Source organism: Haliaeetus albicilla, chromosome W (assembly GCF_947461875.1).
Source record: "Haliaeetus albicilla chromosome W, bHalAlb1.1, whole genome shotgun sequence".
NCBI lineage: Eukaryota > Metazoa > Chordata > Aves > Accipitriformes > Accipitridae > Haliaeetus > Haliaeetus albicilla.
Genome location: NC_091515.1, coordinates 37,659,301 through 37,667,534, shown reverse-complemented (window position 1 = coordinate 37,667,534; position 8,234 = coordinate 37,659,301).

The window sequence follows — 8,234 nt, the reverse complement described above, 5'->3', positions numbered from 1 at the left end:
CGGCTCCCAGACAGACCCACTGCTGGCCAAGGCTGAGCCAAACGGCGACAGTGGAAGTGCCTCTGTGATAATATATTTAAGAAGGGGGAAAAGTTGCTGCACAACAGCAACTGCAGCCAGAGAGACAAGTAAGAATATGTGAAACAACTGCAGACACCAAGGTAAGTGAAGAAGGATGTGCTCCAGGTGCTAGAGCAGAGATTCTCCTGCAGCCTGTGGTGAAGACCATGGTGAGGCAGGCTGTCCCCCTGCAGCCCATGGAGGTTAACAATGGAGCAGATATCCACCTGCAGCCCATGGAGGACCCCACATAGAAGCAGGTAGATGCACCCAAAGGAGGCTGTGACCCCGTGGGAAGCCCGCACTGGAGCAGGCTCTTGACAGGACCTGTGGACCTGTGGAGAGAGGAGCCCATGCTGGAGAAGGTTTGCTGGCAGGACTTGTGATCCCTGTGGGGGACCCACGCTGGAGCAGTGTGCTCCTGAAGGACTGCACCCTGTGGAAAGGACCCACGCTGGAGCAGTTCATGAAGAACTGCAGCCTGTGGGAAGGACCCACTTTGGAGAAGTTCGTGGAGGACTATCTCCCGTGGGAGGGACCCCACGCTGGAGCAGGGGAAGAGTGTGAGGAGTCCTCCCCCTGAGGAAGAAGGATGAACTGACCGCAACCCCCATTCCCCTTCCACCTGTGCCGCTCGGGGGGAGGAGGTGTTGTGTTAAAGCATAACGAAGTTTGGCAGAAAATAAACCCCCTTGCATTCCAGCTTGTCCTCAGATGTCAGAGGGGCTGGTGGCGGCTAGGCTTAGATTCTGAGTGATGTCCAATTCAACACTATAAGTCTGGTTGCGTTCAATATGTTGAAGTATCACGATGACAGATGCACTAATAGCATACTGCACTCTGAGCTTAGCCGCATTCAACACACTAGAATTACCAGACTTAGGTAGTTTGGTCCCATTCAACGAACTATCATGGCCAGATTTCAATGAATAGTACAGTTTATTAAAGCAACAAGAATACAGGTTCTTTTGGATTGCCAGTCATAAATACACTGTATGCAAAGCACGTGCAAATAATTATACAGTCGACTACAAGCACATAAAATTATGGAAAAACTCTATAGAGATTTCTAAGTTTCCCGGGGAAGCACTCGGTACAACCGAGGGTTCAAATCTTACCTAATAGGTGTCCCTATGGGCGGGAAGAGAGGTTCAGCCCGTCGACTGATCCCAGAAGTCAGCGATGTCCTCCCAACTTGTCTATGATGGTTTCTTCCCTAGCATTCCTCCTCTCTTAAGCCCTTTTATATTTTCTTATTTTTTAGGTGGAGCTTGAGTGACTCTAGTCATACATACCTTTATTATGATTGGTATAAAGTTCTCTCGCTTTGCTTTTAAAGGTACATGCCAGAAAAAATTCAGAGCACATGCTCATTATTTCACCTCCTTGCTTCAGTGGATTCAATGCAGGGACCTTCCATTCTTGTTCCAGTAGTTCCAGTTCCCCATCCCTGCAGTGATATCACAGAGCCTGGCCATGGTGTCTCCACTCCGCTCCACCCTCCATGTCATTTCTCAGAGTCAGCATACCAAGCTCCCCTGGTGTTGCTAACATCTAAGGTTGCAGGTTATGTTGCTTAGGGAATTATTATGGAACAGATTTCTTGTATATCCACCGCATTCCACCCTGGAGGTTTACCTTCCCTTAAGAGGGGGGACATATCAATAAGACACCTCCAGCATTCATTCCACAGGAGGTAGAGAATTCCGGAGTGAAGCAGTGCCCAGGAAGAAGGGAGGGGTGGGGGGAAGGTGTTTTAAGATTTGGTTTTATTTCTCATTACCCTACTCTGATTGGATTGATAATAAATTGAATTAATTTCCCCATGTTGAGTCTGTTTTGCCCATGATGGTAATTAATGAGTGATCTCCCCCTGTCCTTATCTTGACCCATGAGCCTTTTGTTATATTTTCTCTCCTCTGTGCAGCTGGGGAGGGGAGGGATGGAGCGGCTTTGGTGGGCACCTGGTGTCCAGCCAGGGTTAACCCACAACAGATTTCTTTGCCATATCAGTCAATGCTGAAGAATAATTTGTGTCCAAATACACTAAGAAAAGTTCAGATCACTGGGAGAAACTATAAAATCAAAGCTAGTAGTGCACAAACCTCCTATGGATATTAGAGCAGGTTTTGATTTGGTGAAGATATACTGGAGTATTTTGCACACATCATTAGTGTGTTGATAAAAAGTGTAATCCTGTCACCCTTCATCATCACAGAAAAAAATCTCACTAATGACTAACTGGATATGATAAGCAACAACCTTGTGACCTGTAATTGTGAACTTCTGTACTGGATGTGGCTGTGGGGGAGTTAACGTCATAGCAGCCTGTATTGTGCTGCGTTTTGTATTTGTGACTAAAAGAGTGTTGATAACACACTAATGTTTTGGCTATGTTGAGCAGTGCTTGCACAGCCTCAAGGCTTTCTCTTTTTCCTACTCCGCCCCCCTCCAGTAAGGAGTTTTGGGGCATGCAAGAAGTTGGGAGGGGACAGAACTAGCAGAGATGACCAGAAATGACCAAAGGGATATTCCATGCCATAAAACATCATTCTCAGCAATAAAAATGGAGGGGACAGGTTTTTTGGGAAGGTAGCCATTGCTCAGAGACAGGCTGGGCAATGGTCTGTTTGTGGGAGGTGGTGAGTGATTGCCTTTGCATCACTTGTGGTTTGTTTTTTCTTTCTTTTTTTTTTCTTTCTTCTTCCTCTTTCCTTCACTTATTAAACTATCTTTATCTTGACCCATGAGTTTTCACACTTTCTCTTCCTATTCTCTCTTCCATCCCACTGGGAGGGGGGATAATGAATGAGTGGCTGTGTGGTGCTTTGCCACCTGGGTTCAATCCGGCACATCTTCACAGATTGCATTTTGAAGAGCGCTAAAATGTTTATCTCTGTTGCCTATATTGGGGTAAATTTGAGTAGCACAGTGAGATATACTAAAAAATGCCTTGTACATATTAGTTGTTTTCATTTCTCTAATGCTGTTTTTTTACTTGACATAAACATGGATAAAAATTAGAAAGTTTCATGGTTTATCCCCAGCCAGCAACTAAGCACCACGCAGCCGCTCACTCACTCCCCCCCATCCAGTGGGATGGGGGAGAAAATCGGGAAAAGAAGTAAAAGTCATGGGTTGAGATAAGAACGGTTTAATAGAACAGAAAAGAAGAAACTAATAATGATAATGATAACACTAATAAAATGACAACAGTAATAATAAAAGGATTGGAATGTACAGATGTTGCATCCCAAAGTTGGAGCGACTCAGGTTCGTGGATTTCCTTTGTCAGAATTAAGGTGAAACGACACCAGGGGAGTTCAAACAACAATCAACATTTATTCAACCTAGCTAACTTTGTCCAAGTACACATGAACATGTTAATGTGAACCTTGCAACATGTCATTAAGCTGCTGTTTGAGAAGAGGAGAGAAGTATAGAAAAAGAAATGGAAGAAGAAACATGAAATGTATCAGGAGAGCCCTCCCGTTGAGTCACGAGGTTCAGAGCAGACCCCCTTGCTTTCTAGACTCCTTCTCAGAGAGGAGCTCAGGGGCAGCTAGATCCACTCCTAGTCTCAGACTTGGTCAATGGTTTATGTTTCAAAGGATGAGGTGTAGGGACTGTGGAGAAGAGAGAAGGAAAAGAGGGAGAGAGAGAATGAGAGAAAGAAAGAAAGAAAGAAAGAGAGAAGAAAAGGGTTTCACCAGTCCTGGGTCCAGCGTTGGTCCAGCCAGCATAGAGATCCAGTTCCGGAGGGCGCGCGCCGAGGACTCGTTCTCCCTTCTTTTATAGTGTGTTCAATGGTCTCGACATGCGCAGTCCCATTCCCAGGGTTCTCTGCAATCGGTCAGTGAGCTTTGGGGGGGGGGGGTGTTCATTGCAGAGTTGCCTCTCTTTTTCTGCTGGCATGACCGCTTAAGATAGAAGCACAGTCCCATCCTCCGTGGGGCCTCCTCCTCCAGGCGCTGCTGTGCTCCTTCTCCTGGTCACTTAAGATAAGGACTTGAGGCTTTGGAGAAGCGCGGTCCCACCCTCCGTGGGGCCCTCTCCTCTGGCCACATTGTCCTGTTCACAAAACTCCAGCATTTTTACAGAGGCCGTTTTCTTCACCAAAGTCCTTCAACGAATGTTTGAGACATTGATTATAATTTGTCAGACTGTCACAACAGATGATACACAGTGCAATTGCTCACCACCTGCCGATCGACACCCAGTTAGTCCCCGGGCAGCGATCCCCCCCTGGCCCCCACTCCCCCTAGTTTATATACTAGACATGACGTCACATGGTATGGAATACCCTGTTGGCCACTTTGGGTCAGGTGCCCTGGCTGTGTCCCCTCCCAACTTCTCATGCCCCTCCAGCCTTCTTGCTGGCTGGGCATGAGAAGCTGAAAAAGCCTTGACTTCAGCCTAAACACTACTTAGCAACAACTGAAAACATCAGTGTGTTAACAACATTCTTCTCATACCTAGCTCAAAAACATAGCACTGTACCAGCTACTAGGAAGACAATTAACTCTATCCCAGCTGAAACCAGGACAGTATCCACCCCTTATTTTACACCACTGATGTCATGCTCAGTTCCCATACCTTCAGTTACATCCCGGTCAATCATCATCAACTTTTCTGTCCTTTTGAGATATATAGACAATGATATATATATACACACACATGTATACACACACATGTATACACACACAGAGATATCATTCCTTTAGTTTATGGGTCATGTTCATAAAATGTTCGGTGAGTTCATTTAGTTCCCGACTCTGGGCTCCATCTGTCATACCAGTCTTTTTGGGCAGGAGGGATGGTGCAAAGTCCTCTCAGTCAGTAGAGCAGGATCGGGCTTCAGTGCAGTGTGATGAGCAGGTGACATTGGATGCAGCAGGAGGATGGTGTGCATCATTGGATTGTTGCATGCTGGAGTCAGTTCTGGTTCCATCACTACTGCGCTTTGCTCAGTTTTATCACAGTTCTTTCTTGCTTGATCCAAGTGATTCTTACTATAGTACTATGGATATAGCATATAACAATTATAGTAATGATAACATACAGTAGCAGGGTTATATAGCAACTAATATCATACAGTTTAATTCTGGCTATTCTCACCTAAAATCAAATCCCCTTGAGGCACACATCGGACTTCTCCATCTTTTCACATCACCCACCAAGTGCACCCAGGCCCTTGAGCAAAAGCCATCCCATGAATGGGTTTACCTTTGCCTAAGGCAGGAGTAACCCAGCCTGTCTTCCCTAACATATTCTTCATGCACACTACAGGGATTTTATCCCCTTCTACAGTATGTAAAAATTCTGACTGGGCAGGGCCACTCCGATTGTCAGATCCTCTGGTGTTGACTAACCAGGTGGCTTTTGCTAAATGTGTATCCCAATGTTTGAAAGTTCCGCCCCCCATTGCTCTCTGTAGTCTTTAACAGTCCATTGTATCGCTCAATTTTCCCAGAGGCTGATGCATGATAGGGGATATGATACACCCACTCAATGCCATGCTCTTTGGCCCAGGTGTCTACGAGGTTGTTTCGGAAATGAGTCCCATTGTCTGACTCAATTCTTTCTGGGGTGCCATGTCACCACAACAACTGCTTTTCAAGACCCAGGATAGAGTTCCGGGCAGTGGCATGGGGCACAGAATATGTTTCCAGCCATCCGGTGGTTGCTTCCACCATTGTAAGCACATAGCACTTGCCTTGGCGAGTTTGTGGGAGTGTGATATAGTCAATCTGCCAGGCTTCCCCATATTTATATTTCAGCCATCACCCTCCATACCACAGGGGGTTTAGCCGCTTGGGTGCTTAATTGCAGCATGTGCTTCACATTCATGGATAACCTGCGTGATAGTGTCCATAGTCAGGTCCACCCCTCGATCATGAGCCCATCTATATGTTGCATCTCTTCCCTGATGGCCTGAGGTATCATGGGCCCACTGAGCCATAAATAGCTCACCCCTATGTTGCCAGTCCAGGTCCACCTGAGCCAATTCAATATTGGCGGCATGATCTACCTGCTGATTGTTTTCATGTTCTTCAGTGCCCCGACTTTTGGGTACGTTAGCATCTACAAGACGTACTTTTACAACCAGATTCTCTAGCTGGGATGCAATATCTTGCCACAGTGCAGCAGCCCAAATGGGTTTACCTCTGTGCTGCCAGTTGCTCTTCTTCCATTGCTATAACCACCCCCACAGGGCATTTGCCACCATCCATGAGTCAGTATAGAGATAGAGCACTGGCCGCTTCTCTCTTTCAGCAATGTCTAATGCTAGCTGGATGGCTTTCACTTCTGCAAACTGACTCGATTCACCTTCTCCTTCAGCAGTTTCTGCAACTTGTCGTGTAGGAATCCATACAGCAGCCTTCCACCTCCGCCCCTTTCCCACAATGCGACAGGACCCATCAGTGAACAGGGCATATTGCCTCTCATTTTCTGGCAGTTTATTATACAGCGGGGCTTCTTCAGCATGTGTCACCTCCTCCCCTGGCGACATTCCAAAATCTTTTGCCTTCTGGCCAGTCCGTGATCACTTCTAAAATTCCTGGGCGACTGGGGTTTCCTATGCAAGCTCTATGTGTGATCAGTGCAATCCACTTATTCCATGTGGCGTCAGTCGCGTGATGTGTAGAGGAGACCCTCCCTTTGAACATCCAGCCCAGCGCTGGCAGTCGGGGTGCTAAGAGGAGCTGTGTCTCAGTACCAACCACTTCTGAGGCAGCTTGAACTCCTTCATATGCTGCCAATATCTCTTTTTCAGTTGGAGTATAGCAAGCCTCGGATCCTCGATATCCTCGACTCCAAAACCCCAGGGGTCGGCCTCGGATCTCTCCAGGTGCTTTCTGCCAGAGGCTCCAGGTAGGGCCATTCTCTCCAGCTGCAGTATAGAGCACATTTTTAACATCTTGTCCTGCCCGGACTGGTCCAAGGGCTACTGCATGAACAATCTCCCGCTTAATTTGTTCAAAGGCTTGTTGTTGCTCAGGGCCCCATTTAAAATCATTCTTCTTCCGGGTCACTTGATAGAGAGGGCTTACAATTTGACTGTAATTTGGAATTTGCATTCTCCAAAACCCCACGACACCTAAGAAAGCCTGTGTTTCCTCTTTATTAGTCGGTGGAGACGTAGCTGCTATTTTGTTGATCACGTCCATTGGGATCTGATGATGTCCATCTTGCCATTTTATTACTAAAAGCTGGATCTCCCATGCAGGTCCCTTGACCTTACTTTCTTTTATGGCAAAACCAGCTTTCAGAAGGATTTGGATTATTTTCTTCCCTTTCTCAAAGACTTCTTCTGCCGTGTTGCCCCATATGATGATGTCATCAATGTATTGCAGGTGTTCCAGAGCTTCACCTTTTTCCAGTGCAGCCTGGATTAGTCCATGGCAAATGGTGGGGCTGTGTTTCCACCCCTGGGGCAATCGATTCCAAGTGTACTGGACACCCCTCCAAGTAAAGGCAAATTGTGGACGACACTCTGCTGCCAGAGGGATTGAGAAAAATGCATTAGCAATGTCAATTGTGGCATACCACTTGGCTGCCTTTGACTCTAGTTCGTATTGAAGTTCTAGCATAGCTGGAACAGCAGCACTCAGCGGTGGTGTAACTTCGTTCAGGCCGCGATAGTCAACTGTTAGTCTCCACTCCCCATTAGACTTTTGCACTGGGACTATTAAAGGGTGAGCGAGTTTTGCTGATCACTCCTTGGCTCTCCAGTTGGCGAATCAACTTATGGATGGGAATCAGAGAGTCTCGGTTGGTGCGATATTGCCGCCGGTGCACCATCGTGGTAGCAATTGGCACTTGTTGTTCTTCACCCCTCAGCAACCCCACAACCGAAGGGTCTTGAGAGAGACCAGGCAGGGTAGACAGCTGTTCAGTGCCCTCCATCTCCAAGGCAGCTATACCAAAGGCCCATTGATACCCCTTTGGGTCCTTAAAATACCCTCTCCTGAGGTAGTCTATGCCAAGGATGCATGGAGCCTCTGGACCAGTTGCAATGGGGTGTTTCTGCCATTCATTTCCAGTTAGGCTTACCTCAGCTTCCAATACAGTTAACTCTTGGGATCCCCCTGTCACACCAGAAATACAAATGGGTTCTGCCCCTTTATAACTTGATGGCATTAGAGTGCACTGTGCGCCGGTGTCTACTA